The sequence below is a fragment of the Sturnira hondurensis genome, unplaced genomic scaffold, assembly GCF_014824575.4.
Source record: "Sturnira hondurensis isolate 20B ecotype Veracruz unplaced genomic scaffold, ASM1482457v3 Scaffold0010128, whole genome shotgun sequence".
Lineage (NCBI taxonomy): Eukaryota > Metazoa > Chordata > Mammalia > Chiroptera > Phyllostomidae > Sturnira > Sturnira hondurensis.
Genome location: NW_028082759.1, coordinates 39257069 through 39280995, shown reverse-complemented (window position 1 = coordinate 39280995; position 23927 = coordinate 39257069). Strand labels below are relative to the sequence as shown.

Sequence of the window (23927 nt, the reverse complement as noted above, 5' to 3'; positions counted from 1 at the left end):
ATACATCCAGGAGGATCCCTGGAGATTGTGAATGAGTACTCTGTTGGGTGGGAAGAGTTCAGTAATCAAACAAAGCAGTCATGTGATTTATATTTATAAAGCAAATCGCAGTCCTTGTTTTGAATTTTTACAGTCACATTTTTCTAGGCAGGTATTTCAGACTAGGATTCCAAAGGATGTTAAGACCACAGGGAAAACGCATTTGTGTCCAGGATCAGTGTAGAGGCGGGAGAGAGACTGGCCAATCGGAGCTCAGGCTGAGGGCTTGTCCCGCCCCCTCTGGTCGAGCGCCGCCTCTTTTCCGTCCATCTCTCTGGGAGTGGAGGGGTGTCGCTGGCTCGTCTAGCCCCTGCCTCTAAGTGACAGGACCCTGTACAGCAACACTTCTAGCCGGTCACGAAGTTTGTCGGTCCTTGCTTTGGCTGAGCTGAGGTGTGAGTGTGTGTATGTGTGTGTCCGGAGAGGGTTATTTCTGGGAGGCGGGGGAGGATCTGGCCAGGAAGCTCGGGATCCGGGATTGAAGGCGTTTTGGAGGCGATCTTTCCGCTTCTGGGGACGGCATTTGGGCGGGCTGGGCTGAGGGAGGATCTGGAAGAGGAAGAACCCGGGTTCTGGGAAACCCAGTAGGTATGGTAATGACTTAAGGACCCGTTCCAGCGAACTGGGCGCTCATGGTGGGGGTGGGAAATAGCCTGTGCGGGATTCGGGCTGGTGGTGGGCATGATTGCCTCGGTTGCTAAGGAACGCGTGGTTTCCGCTCTGCCAAAGTGTTGGACGGAGGCGGCTGGGCCCTGAAAACCTAGCTACGCCCACCTCTCCAATGCCTTCAGCTAGGGATTGGCTCCTTTGTGCTGTCAGTTAATACGTGTCCGTTTATTTCATTCTTCAGTGGGTTGTGTAGTTCTCACTCTGTCGTTCATCTACCATTTTATGACTCTCCACACTTTCTATCTTCCCTTCTTAATCTACAAGTATCTGTAGACTAAAACATTTGCCGAGAAGAGCTTTAGGCAGCGTGAGGTGGTTTTATTAGGGGCGGACGGAGTGGGGGGAGTCTTTTTCCCAGTGCTTGATGAATCACTGAACCCACAAGGGTGTCCACGTAGATAACTAGGAATAGGGGCCTGAGAGATCTGGATTCTTATATGTAGAATTCCTTTTCTTGCTGCTGCCTGTTTGATCTCAAGGAGCTTCTCGGAAGTTAAGGCAATTCATTATTGGACAATGTATTGTATGATCTCCCTTTCAGACCCTACTGTGGAGAGGGGTCTGATACTAGCATATAAATCCCCATTGTGCTTAATTCGCCCATATTAAATAATTAACTATGAAATGGTAACCACAAATAACCATTTTAAATCTCTTCTTTGCTGATATCAGCTGTTCCCCAGTGATTCAGCAGTGTAAACATTCCAGAGAAAAAACAAAGGAGCTGAAAGTCTGCTTTTACTTCCCTTCTGCTAGGTGTTCTGTATAAATTTCCAAGAAGGAAGCTTTTATAGCTTGTTAACACTGGGAAGAACCTTGGCCTAGAAATGTGGAAACTGGCGCGATTAGGGAATGTTTGTCCTTAGGCAAACCTCACAACAGTTATCTATAAAGTGGGGATATTTATGTGCCCTTTGTTCCTGAAAAGTAAGGAGGATAATTGATTGTGAAAGTATTTATAAAGTAAGGATCTACACAGATGTAAAGTGTTATTGATCTCTCCTTTTGTCCATAAGATCTGCATTTGTAAACATAATGTGATTATGATCAATCAGCTTGAAATATTTTCAGACTTCCTTGTAATTTCTTTTTTATCTTTGAGTTATTTAGAAATAGGGAAGAAACCCATTCTTCTCCCCATTATCGATTAGTTCTGGTTAGGTGCACCAGGAATGTCATGCATGACACTTTTTTCCCCCCTGACATCACTAGATTTTTTTCAAGATTATATATATCCTGAAAGGATTGGGAAAGATTACCTTGTAATCCAATGATGAATATCTTTTTGGTAACATATACCAGTCTGAGAAGCCAAGGAAAGCTATCGACTCTCCTCTTAGAAAAAGACAAATTTGAAGCATAAGTGGATGCTAGATTAAGAACATGTGTTTTCAATCAACTTCTTAAGTCTAAAGGAAATTACTCTTTCCCTTTGCTCATCCCACAGAGAGACTGGGTAACTTATACCCGAAGCTACATAGCTGGGAGCAGAATTGGGAAGTCTTTCTTCCAGAGTGTATTTTACTATAGCTTACTTTAGTTCAGGGTCTTCAGTCAATCTCCAGTCCTTTTTCTTTTTCTTTTTTTTTAAACATTTAGCAAACAGGAACTACCATTGCTCAATAAATTGTTGCTATCTTTCAACACTATGTCAGCTGTATTTTATTCTAAATTACTTTGATCATTCTCTTAAATCATATTTCTGTATTTGAGGAAGTAAAGAGAATTTATCAAATATTTTGGGAAAATATTCAATTGAATTTTTCAAGTAAACATTAAGTCCATAAATTTTCTCTTTGATCAGGGTTTATTCTGGACAAAGAAAAGATGCCATTAGAATATGGGTACCTGACTCGTAAAACTCTTTGTAAACTTAAATGAATAATCTTTTATAACATTTCAATTTCCTGTGGCTACAAAATGTTGTGGTTGGTTCTACTGTGACTGTTTTCCTGATTTCTGTATTAAAATGGAAGGCTATAAATAGAGGGTTTCCCCCACAAGTTCCTTTATCTAACTTTATCAGTAAAAGTGGGCATCAATAGTGGATATTGTCATCATATATGGAAAACAGTGTAGAAAAAGTATATGGCTTTTGTAATAAACAACAGTATATAGGAGCACCTGTTGTTTCTTTACCACTTACAATTTTATTCAAACTGTTTAGTATGTTAAAAGACAAACTGAGATATTAAAATGTTTGAGAGTGTATTTGAGCAAAAATTGATTTGAATTGGACAGCATCCGGTCTAGCAGATAGAAAGGAGCTAGTCTTTTAGGCAGAAGGGAATGGGAATGAGGAATTTATATTAGCAAAGAAAAGGGTTGATTATTGTGAGGTTCCTTTTCTTTGCAGGGGGTGGGGGGAATGGCAGGGGCCTATCAGGCAGATTACCTAACTAGTTAGTGCTGATCAGGTGATTCCTGATAGACTGGTCTAAGATTCCTGTTCTGGAAGAGCTGACTGTGTAATGAAGTCCTGGGTTGGTGATGTGGGGCTGAACATAAGCAACTCCATTTTGGGCCTGTTTTGTTTTTTAACAAGTATTTATCCCTTTCTTTACTCACTTCATTTCTGATAGAGAACTGGAAATAAGGACAAATAGATTAGAGAATGACAGCTTTTAGGGGATTAGTAAATAATAGCTCAGTCTGTCTCTTGGGTTTGTCAATAGGCAAGTGAAGTTTGCATGATCAGTTTTGTTACTAAGGAGCTGATTGGACATAGCGCTTTATATTGGAGACCGTAGATGAATACTGGTACCTCCCCCCCTACTACTTCGACTCCCTTTCTCAGAACCTAGAGAAAGGTTACTGCTTTAGTTCAGAGTTACTGCTGTGTGGCCAGGACAGAGAGATAGTAGAAGAGGGCTTTGGTGCTTACAGGTTTATAATAGGGTATCTCTACCCATTGGAATAATATGGACCAATAGGTTTTTTCTACCTATCAGATCATTTCTGTTACTCCGAAGCTTAAGTAAGGAGTGAGAAACCAGGATGTTAATCTAGTACTCCAGAGATGAATTAGGGTGATGCCTCTGAGCCATTTGAAATATGTGGAGGCGATTTAAAATTATTACAGTGTCTTTAAAACACTTGACTGGCTTAGGGACTCTACAGTTTAGGGGTGCTAAGTATTATGTAATGTAGAGGTCCACTAGGTCAAAGAATTTCCTTTCCTACCTCAAGGCCAAAAATATCTTCACTGAGGACCACAGTTCCAGAGGAAGTTCCTTTATGGAGAAACCCAGGGCTAGTCTTCCTCCCTAGTCTTGGTTCCTTATGTGTCCATGTTTTTGATATCAGTAGATTTGGCTCTAAGTGTGAAGGTCTTAATGAAAATTTGGCTTAGAATCTAGTTATTTTTTTTATTCTTTCAGAATGAATAAAATGATGTTAATGGAAAACAGTGATACGTATTTTATCATATTTGACATTTTCAGGACATTTCTTACTTGACAAATAAAAATCAGAGAGTCTTAGAGCCAAATCTTTTTATACAATACGTATTACTACATTTAATCCTTTCTTATATGGTGGAAATGTGAAGTCTCTTTGCAACAGTAGAGTGAGATAGATGTATGTTTTCAGGAAAAAGAAAAGTTTATTTCTTAGCTTACCTCTTTTGAAATGTTAACAACAGTAGAAAGGTCATACTGTGTATTGCAAGGTTTAACAAACACTGTTTTCTTGAATCAGAAGGTGGAGACAGTGCCATAAATGAGAGGATCTTGTCATTTTCCTGGTTTTCAAGCCACTGAACATGGAGAATGACAGCAGGAATAAAAAAGTTTAATTTTTCTATGGTAGGATTATGTAGTGACATAGTTGCAGAAATAACAGGCCATTTAAATTGAACAACTGTAAATTTAAGCAAAGACAGAAGGCAGATGGCTTAATCCAAAGAACATTTTTTACATACTTTGAATATTAAAAATGTGTATCATATTATGTAGAATAATAAATTGTATGGATTACTTGTGGCAAAATCCTTATTGTCTATTTCAGTTTATTACCTACACCAGGTAGAAGGTACACTGGACCGAAAGTTTTAGATTTGGCTCCAGCATAGACATATCACTTGTTGGGTTTTATAATGTTTCCAGGCATCGAGTTCTTTCATTGTTCTTTCAACTCTTTTCATAAAAGAGTCGATTTGTGATTTGCTACCATTTTTTTTCTCAAGAATATGCTTGCATGTTATAATTCATTCTCATTATTCACAGTGATTCTCTCTGGGCAGGGTAAATCATTTCTTCCAGATGGGAAGTTATAATTTTAAAAAGAACCTCCCAATTTCTGCTTCTATTTTGTCTGTTTCCTAGAGGTCTGTTCTGTCTCTTCTCTCCTCAACATGGCCCTGCCCATGCACACGCACATTTTGCAAACACTGGACTATGTAGAAATGACCTATATAGTCCCTCTCAATGCCAAAATGTTCTGGACAATAAATCCCATAAAACTGAGGGAAATGAGATCAGTAGAAGACTCAGAGACATACTGTGAAAATCTAAGAAGTTTAAGCTAAGAAGAACATTTAAGAAAATTCTTGGACATCTAACACATACAAGACTATATGGCATCTGTGGGTAGGAGAACTGCAGGTAAAAAGAACAGATAAGTGACTAGGAAGATAGTACGGTAGAACAAAAACATGACAAAAAACTGAAAATATGAGAGCTGGACTAGTTTTGTATTCCAGCTGTAACAACCAACCACAAATTTAGTGACTTAAAACAACACAAACTTACCATCTTGTCGCTGTACTTCAGAAGTCTGACGTAGGTCTCACTGGTACAAAAAAACATGGGATCGGCAGCACTGCATTCCTTTCTGGAGGTCCCGGGGTGCCATCTGTGATCTTGTATTCCTTTCTGGAGGTCCTGGGGTGCCATCTGTGACAGTGCCTTTTCCAGCTCTGGAGGCTGTCCATATTCCTTGGTTCATGGTTCCCATCCTCCATCTAAAAATCCAGCGACATTCCATTTCTCTGACTCTTCTTCTGCAGACAAATCCTCTTCTGACCACAGCTAGGAAAAGTTACCTACCTTTAAAGACTCACCTGAGTAAACCAGGATAATCTCTCCATTCTAAGGTTTTTCATTTAATTAGTTTTGCAAAGTCCCTTTTGCCATGTAAGGTTACATATTCACAGGTTCTGGGAATTAGGACTTTGACATCTTTGGGGAAGAGGCATTATTCTGCATACCACAGTATCATAAATCCACAGTTGATGTTGTAAACAGCAGAATTGGTATCACTGTAGAAAATTTAATTGATGTGGAGAATAGACATGAAAAGTTCTTGTAGCTAAAATATTGAATTCTTGAACAGATGCTGTATGGAGGAAAAAGAATGAACTTCACTATATGAATATTTGGAGTTTCTATGGATAAGAAAGAACATAATTGTCCCTAAGAAGAAAGTAGCATTTGAAAAAAATAATAAAGAGGTAACATGAAATAAAACTTTCTGAGCTGAGAAGACCTATGAGTACAGAAAGGACCTTACATAAGATGTAATAGCCCAAAGAGACCCAATATCAGACAATTTTCAAATTATGATAAAAAGTCCTTTAAAAACCTAGAAAAAGAAAAAATGGCACATCACTATCAGAAAACAAAAATTAGACTGGTCTCAGACTTCTTTTCTGTAGAATTAAGAAGAAAACAGAGCAACATTTTTAGAGCTTAAATATTTTTTCTCATGCAGTTTGTATTTCTGGTGTGACGGCAATTAGAATAGAAGGGACTAAACTACATCCTGTTTTGCTTTTGGGGGAAAAAATAAAACACCAGTAAGATATACAACTATTGATTAAAAGATGATATGATATAAACACAAAAGCCATGATTTATAGAAATATAAAATTAATGGTACATCCGAGAGCCCTATATTCTTAAGGAGGTAGCTCTAAGTATTATGTTAAATCTAGTAAATAATTAACTGCAAATGTAATAAACTGTTTGCAAGAGAAGATGTATAATGTAAAAATTCAATAATAATACTCTAGATTTAAGTAAACTTTTGTGATCTTATGATTTATTTATGCTAAAGATAAAATCTGCTAATTCAAGAGTAAGAACAGATTTAGAAATAGACCTAAATTATTGGTCGACAAATTGTGACCTATGGCCCACTCAAATCTCACCCACTGCTTGTTTTTTTGTATGACCCACTGAGACTAGTTTTGACGTTTTTAGATAGTTGAAACAATTAAAATAATATTTTGTTGTGAAAATTGTATGAAATTCAAATTTTATTGCTTCTAAATAAAGTTTTATTGGAACACACTTGCAATCATTTGTTTATATGTGTGTCTGTTGCTACTTTGGAACTAAAACAGCTGTGTTGAGAGTTGCAACAAAACACAGTTTGGTGCTCTCATGCTTTGCATTGCTTCTCAGGGCAGACAAATCACAGTGACATAGTTATATCTCGATTTTGCTTTCTGATCAGAAAGCCTAAGATATTTACAATTTGGACCTATGCAGAAGAATTTTACATCTCATGACCTGATCTCTAAATTTTCTTGTGTAACACTAAATGACACAAGAAAACCACAAAAATGACAAGTTTTTAATTCAAAGAAACCAAAGTTACCCAGTTATTGCTCTTCAGTGTTTGGCTTACTCCAGCATCACTTTGGTCTTATATGGACTGGAGTTAAACACAGGAATCTATTATTCTTTTTTAAATTTTATTTATTTATTTTTAGAGAGAGAGAGGAAGGGAGGGAGAAAGGGAGAGAAATATCAGTGTGTGGTTGCCTCTCATGTGGCCCCCACTGGGGGACTTGGCTTGCAATCCAGGCATGTGCCCTGGCTGGGAATTGAACCAGCGACCCTTTGGTTCACAGCCCGCGCTCAATCCACTGAGCTACACCAGCCAGGGTGGAATCTGTTATTCTTTACATTTAATAATCCACTTTTCCATCTTTACCTTAAATTGGAACAATGATTTGTGTAAAGATTTTAGAATTTTATTTCCAAAGGCAAAAATCAGTCAGTACTGTAATATTGTAAGAAATAATGGCTACCATTGTCTCCAAAAGTCTGTGCTTATACCGATAAACATGTATAGTATGTAATAAGTGAGTTATATGTCAATCAGGTAGTTAATGAGTAAAGATTTGTTTGGCAGGTATAGGTGATTAAAAAGAGGAAGTGATGTTGAAATGAGGTCCTGAAGGATGCCAGTGAATTCAAGCTTGTGAGACAAGGAGAACAAGATTTGTAAAACCACTAAATTGCAAATAGGATCATGTGATTGGGAAATGAAAGAAGTTCAGTGGCTAAAATGTAATTTGGAGAAAAGTGGATGGAGTTGAGGCAGTAAAGAGCTGCTGAACCAGACTGAGGAGGCTGTTATATGCCATAGAAAGCAGTTTTCATCCTGTGGACAATGAGAATCCATTTCAGTTCTTAAACTGTGGAACAACCTGATCAGAGTTATATTTCAGAATAATGGTTCTTATACTGTTTTCCAAATACAGCAAACAGTAAAATTCTTTAATGCTATGACTACACTATCACAGAATGTAAGTTGCCTTGGGTTATACCCACTCAGGTCCTGTTTATACCTGTTTATACTGTTTATGTGTCCTTGAGGGAGAGTAGAGAAACAATCCCCTACTTTACCCTAGAGACTTAGGTGTGCATGCTGTTAAATGAACTGAAGTCATTTAAAATTTTCAAAAGATTAAGAAGTTGCCTGTAAGATAAAAGTAATCTTTCTGGCTTCTGGGCACACGGAGCTGCTCTAAGATACTATGCCTCTTTTATATATGGCTTATTAAAACTTCATGGAAACTTGAGATGATAGAAGTTTAGTTACGGACCACTTGAATATACTTGAATTTTCTTTCTTAGATATTAAAAAAATTTTAAATGAATGCTTAGCATTCTTCTAAGAAAATTAACATACTTGTTTTGAATGCCTGTATCTAATTTGACTAAAAGTATATCCTATTTTAAACCTTGATTTAGATGCATAGTGAAAATAGTTCCCCAGATAATATTGTTTCACATTTATATAAACTTTTATATTTAAAACATTTTCATAAGTGATCTCATTTCATCCTTACAGTAATCTCTTTAATATATATAAAGGGATTCTTTTTTTCCGTTTTACAGATGTAAACCCCCTCTGCTGTCTGATCTGAACACATTCTTCGTGGTAGAGGAAAGTGAGTGAGCTCTTTGATCAGATACATTTGAGTTAAAATTGCCGCCACTTTTCCATGTTAAACGTGCATGATTGGGAAAGTCGCTTCCTTGTTAGAAAACTCCGTTTTCCCAGTTGGGGTTCATTGTAGATGGGACATTACCTCTCTATAATCTAAAACTTCCAGGATACATCTAGACCAAACATTTTAGATAAGGACTGTAGACCCAAATTATTATGACTTATTTTGTAACAGCTTTATTGAGACATAACTCAAACCATAAAATTTATTTATTTAAAGTGTACAATTCAGTGGTTTTTAGCATATTTGCAGAGTTGTGCAATATTCTAAAATTTTAGAATATGTTTATCCCCTCAAAAAGAAACTCTGCACTCACCATCAGCTACTCGCTATCTCGTCTCCCCGCCCCTCAGCCTTAAGCAACCATTGATCTATTTTCTGTCTCTATAGATTTCCCATGTTAGACGTCTCATGTAAAGAGAACTGTAGAATGATGCATTAATTGCACATTTGTGACTGGCTTCTTTCACTTAGCATAAAGTTCTCAAGCTTCATTCATGTTGTAATGTATATTGACATTTTATTCCTTTTTGTGGCTGAATAATATTTTATTATAAGGATATACTGTGTTTATCTATTCATCATCGATATGTTTCCACTTTTTGGCTATAAGAAAAATGCTGTCAGGAACATTTGTGTCCAAGTCTCTTTATGTACATGTTTCCATTTTTCTCGAGTATGCACCTGGGGGTGGAATTGCTGGGTCACAGGGTCATTACATGTTTGCATTTTTTTGAGGAACTGCCAAACTGTTTTGGAAAATGGCTGTACCACTTTGCTTTCCCACCGACTGTGTGTGGAGGTTTCAGTTGCTCCCCATTCGCAGTAACCACCTCTTTTCTTGTGTCTTTGGTCCAGCTGTCCTGGGAGATGTGAATTGTTTCTCATGGTGGCTTGATTTACTCCCTAGTGACTGATGATATTGAGTATGTTTTCATGTCCTTTTAGCAATTTGTATTTCTTCTTTGAAGAAATGTCTGTTTAGATCCTTTGCCCATTTTTTTTCATTGGGTTCTTTGCATTTTTACTGTTGAGTTGTAAGAGTTCTTTATGTATTCTGGGTGCATTTATCAGATCCATGATTTGCAAATATTTTCTCCCATTCTGGGACTCATCTTTTCCTTTATCAGGTACAGTAGAGCACATACAAGTTTTGTGTTTTTGTTTTGATGAAGTTAATTTTATCTCTTTTAATTTTGTTGTTTGTACTTTTGGTAATGATTGCCTAACCTAAGGTTGTGAAGTTTTACTCCTGTATTTGCTTCTGAGAATTTTATAGTTTCAGCCTTTGCATCTAGATCTTTGATTTTTTTTTTAGTTAGTTTTTGTAGGTGGTGTGAAGTAGTAGTTCAAGTTTGTTCTTTTGCGGCAGCATTTTTAAAAGAAGACTATGCTTTCATGTTACGATGCTCGACCTGCATTATCATCACTATTTAAAATTACCCGATAAATTGTGAGCTGTTTTTTAAAGGTATGATTAGAATGAATAAAACTTCTGCTTTCAAATATTTGGGGTTAAGTTTTGAGTTGGTATTATTTTATTAGTGTTTGGAACCATTTAAATTTGATACTTTTATCTAAATGAGAGCAGTGGTAGCGTAAAACAATATAATGTCAGTGGCTGGCCCATAATAGTTACTTAGTAAACACTCATTGAACAAAAATGAATAAATAATTTATTTTTCTTATTGCTTTTTAAATGAGCATTTAGTTTAAAAATTAATGTATACTGAAAAGTTTATGGTTGGATAAATATAGTTATTTTTATAGGTCAGCTGTACAAGTTGCAATATAGAGAATAAATTTGCATCAGTCTCTTTACACTCATATTGAACTTTAAAATACTGTGGAAACATCTTTCACTAATTGGTGACAGATATATACCATTCTTAAACTGTAATATGCAAAAATAACATTGCTATTAATTGCAGTGGAAAAGGGGTCTTCGTATGAATAAGTTAGGTCATGTAAATGTAAGGGTTTTCTATTATAGAGCTTCTTAAAGCCTTTTTATGGAAGTGTGTCTTGTGAAAACAGGGGCACAGTATGCGACATTTTCCGAGTATGTTTGGTCATAGAACTTAATGCAGTCGAACATAGAACAGAAGTAGCAAACCTACAAATACCTTTTTGAGTACAGTTCAGTAATGATTGCCTAACCTAAGGTCATGAAGTTTTACTCCTGTATTCGCTTGTATCCTCCAGTATCACTGTGGTAAAGTGCTATACCGCAGTGATTTTATTTTGTGGACAATTAGGGAGCTGCAGATTATCCATTTAATATTTATGCTAAATTTTGAATTCCAGTAAGGAAGAACAACTAAGAATATTATTATTGGTGTCTGGAATTGACTGTGCCAGGAATGCCAGCACAGCTTCCTTGGTGAAAATCCTGGCTCTGGAAACACCCCTTGGCAGCCTGGCCCAGTTCAGACCTGGCGGCGGCCAGGACGCTGCCCAAGGTGTGTTTGTTTGATTTAACAGTTGGCAAAAGGGTTTTTGACTTGTGGTTTGTTTTCTTTCACTTTGTTTTGCTCCTTTTGGTTTGTTTGCTTCTGGCAACGAACCTGGGTTCAGAATGTTGTTCTTTCTTATGGAAAACAGTGTAACAAGGTGAAAATGATTGTACTTGTATTATTTTCTGGTATTGTGACAAATGCAAGTAAATGAAACAGTAGCTACAGAGCTATACATCTTTATCTGATTTATTTGTTAAGTTGTTTAGTATTACTAATTGTCTACTAGGATTCATTGCTGCATTAATTACTTGATCTCTTGATGTTTGATATACCATGATCCTTTGGTACATTTCTATATTTTGATAAACATGTATTGGTTAAAATCAGTGTCATAGTAACTAATAAAGAGATTAAGATCTTCATAAAATATCAGTTATTCAATGTCATGTTTAGTCTTTCTTGACTAATTGGTACATCTGTTTTTCACATGTATTGTAGGGAGAGAAAATATAATGTGAAAGAATACAGGCCTCCATTATATGTCCAATCTTATCTTCTGTCCCCTTCCATCCCTCACTCTACTCAGAATTCTTCAATGGTTCCCTGTTTTACTCAAGATAAAAGACAAAATTCTTAAACTGGCCTGTGTGTAAGACCTGGCCCCTTGTGACCTCTCCAGTCTATCCCTAAGCACCCATTTGCTAATCTGTGCTGGTTCTCCTGTTGTGTGAGCATACCAAGCATGTTCCCATATACCGATTTCTGCAGTATTGTCTCTACAGAGTTGCTGTTCTTGGATATTTGCATGGGCAATTTATGTACTTCGATTTTTGAGATTTTTATTACACAGGTCACCTTCTTAAAAGAGTTCTCATCTGGTATCCTGGTTCTATATTTTCTACTTAGCATTTATCACTATCTTATAAACTACATTTGTTATACTTATTTGTCTTGTTTATTGACATTGTTCACAAGGATATTAGTTCCTGTGAGTGCAAGCAGGGTCTTTGCTTGCTCTGGTTTTCCTCTGTCTCTAGCAACTAGAGTACTTCCTGGCCCTGATGAGTGAATGGATGAATGAATGAATGAAAGAATGAATGAACAGTTAATTAAGCACTTACTGTGAGCTAGCCACTACACTAAGTTATAAGGATACAGAGATGAAATACTAGCTCCTTCCCTCAGAAGTACAGTTTGAAGGGGAATGGACCCTTATAGCAGCCACCTGACTACAGTGTTGTATTATGATATTTGAGTAGAATGCTGTCATCACTCAGAGAAGCAGCATTTGAATCAGACTGTGCTGGGCCTCTGCAAGGCTTCCTGGAAAAGGTAGCCCTTTGTATCAGTCAGAGGAGCCTAGGTTGTGCTCTAGGAACAAACGCGCCCAAATCTCTGTCCCGTATGTTTGTTTATCAAACAGAACCCATGTCCAGAATGGGCTGGATAGGCGAGTGACCCATGCCACCTAAGGCTGCATCTGGATATACTTCCGTTATCCCTGCAGCCGTGGGGGGGGAGAGGCTATGGCGTTTCAACTTTCACTGGTTAAAGCAAATTGCTTAATTTCAAATGGCGGACCGGGAAAGGAAGTGCAATATTACTTTCTACTCGGGGGGAAGGAAAATTGGAAGATTCATAAGAAGAATGACTGACTGACACACTTTTCCGCTGTTTTAAAGGAGTATAAGATATCCAGGTAATGAATTATTTGAAATGGTTTACAGAGAAAGGAAGAGCATGGGCAGTTAGCAAGCTGTTAAAAAGTATTCTTTCGGGGAACTGTGTGATTCCAAGTAGCTGGAGCACAGTGCGTGTGGGAGATGAAGAAGGTGAAGACACTGGATTGGAAAAGGGGCTAGATTATACCAAACTGTGGAATTAGAACTGTGTCCTAAAGGATGTAGAGAATTTGAAATGGTATATATCAGGGATATTTCTTGATGAAATTTTATTTGTGAGAAGTTATTCTGCAAGTAGTGGTAGGGGTGGATTTGAGGGGAGGAAGACTAGACACAATAATACAATTATAATGCTAATGCTGTAAGGCTGGTGAGGCCCATAGAGAAGAAGGGCAAAGGTCCAGGAAATAAAGGAGGGAAACACAAGGTAGGGAAAGGTATTTAGACCCGGAGAGCTTCAGAGCAGAGGAAATGCCGTAGCAGGAGATAGGGAACTGAACTCAAATTAGAGGTACTGACTCGGACAGTGTGACTGGGCTGAACATGTATGAGTGGATTTGTTGTGTTTGGTATGTGTGCACATGTGTGTGTTGGTTTATGTGGTGAAGTAGAACAGTATTACAATGTAAGCGATAGTTACACAATGATTTCCCTTCTCTGTGTGGCTTGGTAGACCAGACTAAATGAAGGAGGGCTGAGGACTTGAGCGGAGGCCTGCAAGTTGGAATAACTACTGAGTCGAGTGGGAGAAAGAGCTGACTTGGAGCAGGGAGGTTGCCGGGCAGTGTTAAGTGCTTACAGAAAATTAGATCACACATTTTACCATAAAAATTGCATTGGGAAACTCATTTGGCTTTTTTTCCTTTCAATTTTCTAGAGTTCAGCAATAAGTTAAAAATATACACTGAGAAAATTGTTGTGTATGTTGTTCCATTAGAGAGGGTCATTACATGTAATCTAATCCCTGCCCCCAAATTTGGGTTAATGTGATAAGGAAGACCTAATTATTTCATAACAAAGGAAAATTTCTTAAAATTAGTAAAACAGTTACTCAGAGCTTTTATGAAATCATTTTTTAATGATAAGCTTTTAAATAAAGTAGTGTACTGTTACAGTCATGTTTGTTTTTCAAAAAACAGAAAAGTCATTGGAATATTTATAATTTTCTTAAAAATTTTGAAAGACATTGTTAGGAATGCAGTGTAATTTAAAAGCTATTTTAAAATTGTGTTCCTTGTTTTCCATTATGTGTTAGGCCCAAGGTTATTTTAAACATTTGGGATTTTTAATTATTGCAAATTAAAAATTTGAGGCCACAAAAGAACCAATTTCATCTGAAGTCGAACTCCTGCTGCTCCAGTAGGAGCTGCACTGGCCTCCCCAGGTACGTGGGGGACGTACAAGAGAAACGGCGGCCTGTAGATTGGTTGAAATAATATCAAGAGCTTACAACTCCTGGGGAGACAATAACAAGGAATTGCTGCAAGTGTTGGCCTAACAAGATTCTTTTCTTAGGCTGGAGGATAACTGGGGACATCTGACAAAGATTAGATGCTCAATTGTCAAATTTAAAAATGAGGACCAGTGCTTAAGCTTTCGATTTGTTGTTGTTGTTCAGAAGCCTTCCATTTTAGAAGGTAAATACTTCTGAGTACTCATTATGGATTTGTAGATTATATATATATATTCCAACACTTACTGACAGTAAGACAACTATATAATTTGGCATCTTACAAGTTATCCAAAGATACTTTTATTCAATCACTTAGCTGATGATAGATGACTAGAAGGTTAGAGGACCAAACAGTAGCAGAAGCTGTACATTTTATATGTAATTAAGTTATTTTAATATCTCAAAGACCATTTTTGTATCTAAGTCTGTTTTTATATATAAGAACCTTAAATATAAGGGAGTTCATTAACTTCTTTAATGAGTATGAGGTCATCAACCTCAGTTTATTTTTCTTTAAAAACAGTTTGGAGTAAGTGTCGCTTCAACAGTAATTGATTACGCCAGCCTGAAGTGATGATACTAAAAAGATAGAGTACTTACTACTTGGGAAACACCATGTTAAGAAGCTTATATGAATTAACTATTTAATTAACCTTTACATTATTACTGTACTCACTTAAAAAATGGAAAAGAGCTTAGCTGGATCAACTAATAAGTGACAGTTAACTGAAAGTTTGACCTCTAACATCAGGAACAGGACAGGGATGTCCACTCTTACCATATTTTAAAAAAATATAGTACTGGAAGTCCTAGCCAGAACCAGCAGGCAAGAGAAAGAAAACTTTTGAAAGGCATCCAAACTGGGAATACAGAAGTAAAAGTGTCACATTTTGTAGATGACAAGAATCTCTAAATAGAAAACTCTAAAAAATTCATACACATGCAAAAAATTATTCAATATTAGAAAAAATAAATGAGTAAAGTTGCAGGATACAAAATCAATGTGCAAAAATCCATCACAGTCTTACATATTAACAATGAAATTTCAGAAAAAGAAATGAGAAAAACAATTTATTTTGCAATTGCAACAAAAAGAATAAAATACCTGGGAATAAACTTAACAAAGATGTGAAGGACCTATATGCTGAAAACTACAAGGCATTACTAAAAGAGAATGACTCATAGATGGAGAACAAATGATAGCTAGTCGGGCCGTGGGGTGATTAGGGGATGGAGGGATTGGGCAAAAAGGAAAAGGGGCTCATGGACGTGGACGACATTGTGATGGTTGCAGGAGGGTGGGGGATATAAGGGGACTAAACGGTAATGGGGAAAATATAATAAAGATTAAATTTAAAAATATTTAAAGAGACATAATGAAATGGACAGATATTCCATGTTCATGGGTTGGGAGAATCAACAGTTAAAATGTTCATGTTACCTGAAGCAGTATACAGATTTAATGCAATCCCCATCAAAATCCCGATATCATTTCTTAATTTTTTATTTTTTTAAAGATTTTATTTGTTTATCTTTAGAGGGGGAGGGAAAGAGAGAGGGAGAGAAATATCAATGTATGGTTACCTCTCGTCTGTCCCCTGCTGGGAACTGGCCTGCAACCCAGGCATGTGCCCTGACTGGGAATCAAACCACGATCCTTTGGTTCAAAGGCCTGCACTCAATCCACTGAGCTACACCAGCTCAATTGATCAGCTGATCAATCTGGCTGATCAACACCAGCCAGAGCCCAATATCATTTTTTTTAAAAAAGAGAACAAAAAGTCATCAGATTTGTATGGAACCACAAAAGACCCCATTTAACCAAAGTAATCCTGACAAAAAAGAGTGAAATTCAAGGTATCACACTACCTGACTTCAAATTATACTACAAAGTGATGGTAATCAAAACAGCTTAGTATTGGCAGAAGGAAAAAAAGACACACAGACCAATGGGCCAGAATTGTGATCCCAGAAATAAATCCACATGTAAATGAAAAAAATAATTACTGACAAAAGAACCAAAAACATACAATGGAGAAAAAAAAGCCTCTTCAGTAGTTGATGCTGGGAAGATCAGAAAGCCACATGTAGAAGATTGAAATTAGATTACGGTTTGTCCTCATATACAAAAAATAAAAAGAATTGAAGGCCTAAATATCAAACTTGAAACAGTAAATTACGTAGAAGAAAACAGGTATTAAACTTACGGACCTTGGTTTCAGAGAAGAGTTTATGAATTTGATCCTAAAGGCAAAGCAAGTAAAATCAAAAATAAATGAATGGAGTTCTATAAAATGGAAAAGCTTCTGCACAGCAAAAGAAATGTCCATAAAAACAGAAAGGCAACCAACTGAATTGGAGGAGATATTTTCAAACAACAGCTCCAACAAGGGTTAATATCCAAAATATATAAAAAACTCATACAACTGAACACCAAACAAACAATCCAATCAAAAAATGGGCAGAGGATCTGAAATGTCTCCCAAGAAGACACACAAATAATATATATATATACACACACAAATATATATATTTGGCCAACAGATATGTGAAAAGATGTTGAACTTCACTAGCTGTTAAGGAAATGCAAATTAAAACTATAGTGAGATACCACCTCACACCTGTTAGAATGGCTATTATCAACAAGACCAGTAGTAACAAGTGTTGGGAGAGCTGTGGAGAAAAAGGAACTCATTCACTGCTGGCAGGAATGTAAACTGGTACAGCCACTATGGAAAACACTATGGAGGTTCCTCAAAAAATTAAGGATAGAGTTACTGTGTTACCCAGCAAACCCTCTTCTTGGTATCTTCCTGAAAAATTTGGAAGCATTTATTTGCAAATATATATGCACCCCTATATTCAGTGCAGCATTATTCACAGTGGCCAAGACATGGAAACAACTGAAACATGTCCTTTGATAGGTGATTGGATAAAGAAGATGTGGTACATATATACAATGGAATAAGAAAGAAATGAAATACTGCCATTTGTGACAACATGGATAGATATTGAGACTGTCATGCTAAGCAAAATAGATCAACCAGAAGAAGTTAAGAACCATATAATTTTACTCACATGTTAGAAAGAAAGCTGAAAGCAAGAAATAAACAAGAAAAGAAAAACTCATAGACACAGACAATATGGAGGTTATTAGAAGGCAGGGGTGGGGTTAGTGAAAAGTAGAGGAGGTCAAATATGTGAGGATGAAAGATGATTTGACTGAGTGCAGAACATGATGCAATATACAAATTATGTATCATAGAAATGTACACTTGAAACTTATATAATCTTACTGATCAATGTCATCCCAATACATTTAATAAAAAATAAAAACTGACAGGACCAGAAAGGAAACGAATTAAAGTAGGAAATAGTTAATCCACCTTTTATCTGGCTCATATTCTTTTTTATTTATTTATTTATCTTTAGAGGGGAAGGGAAGGAGAGAAGGAAAGAAATATCAATGTATGGTTGCCTCTCGTGAGTCCCCTGCTGGGAGTTGGCCTGCAGGGAACCTGCCCGCAACCCAGGCATGTGCCCTGACTGGGAATCGAACTGTGGTCCTGTGGTTCTCAGGCCCATGCTCAATCCACTGAGCTACACCAGCCAGGGCCTGGCTCATATTCTTATAAAGGATAACTTATGGTAATAATTTAAAACTCAGATTATTTTTATGTTTATATAATTAAGCACAACATGGATGTTTTAAGTTAACATAATGTGGAGAATGTTTACTTAAAAATGTGCCCTGAATATCTACTATATGCCACATTGTTTTGTTTGGATTCTTCAGTGGAGAAAACAAAGATGCCTGCTCTTGCGTTACTACGTTCTAGTGGAGGGGAGTCAGAAAATAAGCAGTGGACTAAACTTAATATGGAAAGCTTTTTACTTTTAGAGTAATAGCTGACAGGTCTAACATAAAAAAGTTTCTTTTGTAACATTGGTGATCTTGTTGTTCATCTTGTAGTGCCTGCAAAAGATCATGAAAAAATGAAATATTGATGGCTTAAAATGGTTATTTATTTTAAATAATTAATTTGAGATTAAATATTATTGACCATTACTTTGAAGAAATCTCCTTTCCTTCTCCTTACGCACGCACTGAAGATGCAGCATTCCAAGAAAGCAATTTAATACCATTTATTATTTGTAATAGAACTTAAAAAAAAATAATTACAGGCCTTGGTGGGTCCATAGTTAAAACAGAGTGAAAATGAATTAAAAAACGTCTTAGGACATATTTTCCTTATGAAGGACACTTTTAAGTACAGTCTTAAAAAGTACAGCCCTTTAAAATAACTGCAGATGCTCATGATTGAAGATCTAATTTGGTTCTTTTTGTTTGCAATGTATAGCTATGTGTTTGTGTGTGAGTGAGAAAAAGGAAGGGGGGGAGTGGAAATGAGAAGGAGGGTGAAACATACCAGGACTCCCTAGGCACTTTGGTTTCAGTAGCTTTTCAGAGTCCTGCCTCTGTAATTGAGGGAATGGACTAAATATTTACATATATTTTAAAAGAGTATGTTATTTTTCTATCTTAAATTTCTTTTGCTTTCCCTAAGCTATGTAAGTGTGACCATACTGGATATTCATTTTGTGTATCTGGTATACTAGTCTGAACCACTGTACTTGGTAAAACCCTCTTGCACTAATCCTTTTTTGTGTGTATGTGAATGCTTTTAGAAGTTAAATAATGGATACAGATAATGGACATAATTATTGAGGTTACAATGATGTGATACTGTAAAAAATTAAAATGTTCAATCACAAGTCATTAACAAAGAATGAAAAATGTGTAAGGGCAAAAGAAGAAAGGAGGTTTTAAGGTAAAATCCAAACTGGAATAGTAGGCCAGTAATGTGAAGAACTTGGAAAACAATATTCTTTTTGTTCTTTGTTAATTATTTCAGGCAGGTTTTTCATGGAATCAGAGTTGTTTACTTTCATTAAATCCCATTTTTTGATCTGAGCTAAAGCAAGGACTTGAGGCATTCATAGCCTTTTTACTACATTCATTTTTAAAAGTCTTATTTGAAACAATGTTCTGGTTTATGATTTTGATGTTTTCGTCCCTTTTAGAAAGAGGCAGATGGTATGAAAACTGGACTCCCTTATTTAAAGGGAATGTTGATATTTATAACCAAGCTTATCTCCAGTAAGATTTGTTTTTTGCAGCTGTTTTAGGTTAGAAAAAATATTATATTAAAGCCATGGCTTGTTTTTCTTTCCATATTTGGGGAGGTGGGGATTTTCAGAATGTGAAAAAGCGATGTTTGATTTTAAATGTGAATACAATGTAAACTGTGATTTTTTTTTTGCTTCTATATGTGAATTTTTCTGTTTGTATGCTGTGGTTTCACTGATCTATTTCCTAGATATATCACACTTGAGAAATAATTTACTCATCATTTTCATATCAATATATTCTAGGCAATGTAGTAATTTTCATTAAGAGTTAGCCTATGTTATCAAATAGACTACTTTCTAATTTTTTATTGTAGTACTTCAGTCATTTTCATTCTACCCAGAGCATCTTTTTCACTGGGAAATGAACTTTTTCTTCTCTTTACTAATTACATTGTTTGCTATAAGATAGATTTATTTTCTACTCTTTGCCTCTATTTTTAATTACAAGTAATACTGTTTTTGTCTGGACATATTTTAGAAACTTTCTTTTATTATTTAATTGAAAATTCATTGCATGTATTTTATACTCTAAACTTAATGCATGGTGCTGGCTTTTTGGGCACAGGATAATACTAGAATGAATGTTTGTTGCCTGTATATACATATAACCTTATGCATATGATTCTATATATGCACCAGCATATAGACAGTATTTCATAGAGTATTGTTATAATAAATATATTAATTTGTTGTGAATTAATGTGGTTATTGATTTATGTAGAGATAACTTATACAAGGTCTGTGCAGGCAAAGTCCAGCCATTATTAATATAGTGAGAACAGTGTGCATGACATCTACATAACTTGGCAGCCACGGAGAGTGGACTGGAGTGCACATGTATGAACAATGATGACTTCACTGTACTAGTGAGTGTGGGTGATAGACGCTTTTGAGAGAGCATGTGTACTGTGTGGCTGTCACATTCAAAATAACTGAGTGAGTAGAGCAGTGAATCTGCACTAAATTTTACATGAGCTTAAATAGTCCCCTGCAGAAACTATTTGGATGATTGCAGCTATGGGTAACTGGTGATTGGCAGCTTCATCATGACAATGTGTCTGCTCATGCATTACAACTGGTGCAGAGTTTTTCTGTGAGACATCAAATCACCCAGGTGACTCAGCCCCACCACCACCCAGATTTGGCACCCTGTGACTCCTGGCTTTTCTCCAAACTAAAATCACCTTTGAAAGGTAAGAGATTTCAGACCATCAGTGAGTCAGGGAAATCTGACAGGGCATCTGATGGTGATTGGGAGAACTCTATGAGGTCCTGAGGTACCTACTTTGAAAGGGTCTGAGGCATCATTGTCCTACGTACAATGTTCCGTGTATCTTATATCTTCTTCAATAAATGTCTCTATTTTTCACATTACATGTCTAGATACTTTTGTACAGCTTTTTATGTCAAATTAACTGAAGCTTCACTATTTATATAGAAATTACCTTCCTGAATATGAAATATACAAATATGATTGTACAGGCTTCTATATTTTTCCTCTTGAATAATTGAAACAAAAACTTTTATTTAAAAGTCTTTATTGCCTCTAGTACTCACATTTAAATTATTTATTATCATGGAGACTAGAATATTGCTTAAATCTATGAAACCAACTATTGCTAGTAGCAAACAATTATCTTGAAAGTTTCTGGCTGCTTTCTGAATAAATCCTTTAAATATCAACCTTTAATACACAAGAGAATCACTATCTCTTTAATCAGATAAAGTGAGTGCCTTTGTAGGTTTTATCATTTTGGTTTATTCCCTGAGAACACAACAACCCAAAATTTATGGGACACAGTGAAAGCAGTCCTAAGAGGAAAATTCATAGCTTTACAGGCCTATCTCAAGGAAGAAGAAAAATCTCAAACAATCTAATTATACACTTAAAGGAACTTGAAAAAGAATAACAAACAAAGCCCAATGTGAGTAGAAGGAAGGAAATAATAAATATCAGAGCAGAAATAAATGACATAGAGTAAAAAAAATACAAAAGATCAGTGAAACCAAGAGCTGGTTCTTTGAATAAATAGACAAGATTGATGAACCTTTAACCAGGCCATGCATAGGTAGTACACAACTCCACATGGCATGACCCAGCTCTGAAAGGGCGTTTTAAATTGAAAAATTGTGAGAGCTTGCATAAAATGGGGAGATACTAGAGTTTTAGCCAGTCAGATGGTGTTAAATTATGATCAACCAGGGCATTTAGTGGAGACTATAGAGTGGGTAATTTCTTATAAGCAGGGCTCACCTATCTTTGGAGTGAGGCTATGCCAGATACAATCTAGACAAAGTGAAATAGACCCTGATCAAACTGATATTCAAGTAATTTAGTTGGCTCCCCTTCTTTACAATAACAAAATGTTTCAGAGGAAGAAAACAATATCCAGACCTTCAACAAAGTAATATTTATAATACCCATCATCCAATTAAAAAATAAGATATGTGTCAAGGAGCAGGAAAATTTGATGCAGAACCAGGAGAAAAAAATAATAAAAATAGACTTAAAACTGACAGATTTGGTGGAACTACCAGCAAGAAAGCTATCAGTTACTATCAATATTTTAAAGGAAAATATGTACATGGTAGAGCAAAGGAAGGTATTGGAATCGAAGGAACTTCCAGTTATGAAAAATACAGCGTCTGAATTTAAATGGCACTGGATATTAATAGTAGAATAGATACTGCAGAAGACTAAGTCAGTGAACTTGAGGGCATTGTAATAAAATCAGTCCAAAATGAAAGACAGAGCTTTAGTGATGTATGAGGAATATGAAATAGTTTAATACATATGTAGCTAAAGTTCTGGAAGGGGGGGCAGAAAAATATTTGAAGAAATCACTGCAGAGACTTTTCTAAACTTGATGAAAACTTTAAACTTGCAGATCTAAAAATTCAAGGAACCCAAATTAGGATAAAAATAAACAGACAGACACCAAAGCATATCAAAGTTAATTTGATGAAAATAGGGATTAAAAAAATAGCCAGAGCAGAGGAGGAATATGAATTGAAGAAAAATTTGAAGAATGCTCATGAAATTATATCAGCGGGAAGACAGAGGAGTGACGTCTTTCAAGTACTGACAAAATACTTGTGACCCTAGAATTCTATACCCAGCAAAAATGTTCTTCAAAGATAAAAGACAAAATAAATACTTTTGTATCTAACAATGAGCTGAGAGAATTTGTTTTCCCAAAGACTGGCATTACAAGGAATATTGAAGTATTTTATGAAAAAAGAAAAATGAAACATTAATGTATACAAGGAGTAGAGAATACTAGAAATAGTAAATATGTTGGTAAATATAAAAGCCATTTTTCTCATTTAAAAATTTTTTAAACTATATTTGCTTAAAGCAAACATATTGGCTGTGGCTTACTCTGACTCTGTCATTCTTGTTCACTGCTTAGCTCTGTCCTGTGCTTCATCTGAGGAAAGTTTTTTTTGTTGTTGTTTTGTGTTTGTTTTTGTTTAAGTGGGAGGCAAGAGAATTCATCTGACTAAGTAGAATGTGGATGTAAAATGTATGGCAACAATATTTCAAAGGATAGGGACAGTGGATAGAAATTGATATGGTGAGTATTCACAAAATGAACACTCACGTAACCAGCACCCTGATACTTTCTCTATATTTTGTAGTTGAAGTGTTTTAATCTCTGTAGTCCATAGCATTGATGGAATTTGAAGTTCTTTTATTGCTTATTGACTATTTCAAGTCTACATTTTCTATGAATTATTTCTCCTTATGAAATGGAATGTTATTTAAAAAGACTAGTGATCAAGCAGTACTGGACATCTTTTAAACTGAAATGCCTCACAGAAAGCGTCACACATTTGATATCATAGGGATTAGGGAATAGGAGATGAGGGATGGAATCTGCTACAAAGTAGGAGTTTGATTTTCTTATTTGTGTTTGGTTTATATCTGTTATATTCTTTTCTGTATCAATTTGTTGTTTTAGAAACATTTGAATATACTTTTTAGAATTGACCTTCTGTATTTCTATTTGTTTCCACATTGTAGAGTTATATTAGTTAATAACCTAATGCTTCTTCCCATTAACTTTTTTCCACATCGTTTTCTCATATTATGAAATTCTGTACTCTTTATTGTATAGCTCTGGTAGTATAATCTGGTGGTTTTATAATCATGTCATTTGCATCAATGTTTGTAAGTGGAA

The 23927-nt window shown here is 35.9% G+C and overlaps 1 protein-coding gene across 8 annotated transcripts in view; it reads left to right on the top strand.

Moving 5' to 3' along the window:
* Positions 1 to 292: 292 nt before the first annotated feature.
* TRIQK (triple QxxK/R motif containing) overlaps positions 293 to 23927 on the top strand; it is a 75462-nt gene continuing 51827 nt past the window's right edge. For 4 of the 8 annotated variants that reach the window (XM_037058723.1, XM_037058719.1, XM_037058717.1 and 1 more), the window contains exon 1: positions 294 to 432. The gene's annotated coding sequence lies outside the window, so the exon portion shown is untranslated. Of the gene's footprint in view, positions 435 to 23927 lie in introns of all 8 variants that reach the window. The other 4 variants (XM_037058725.1, XM_037058722.1, XM_037058724.1 and 1 more) reach the window with 3 other exon arrangements.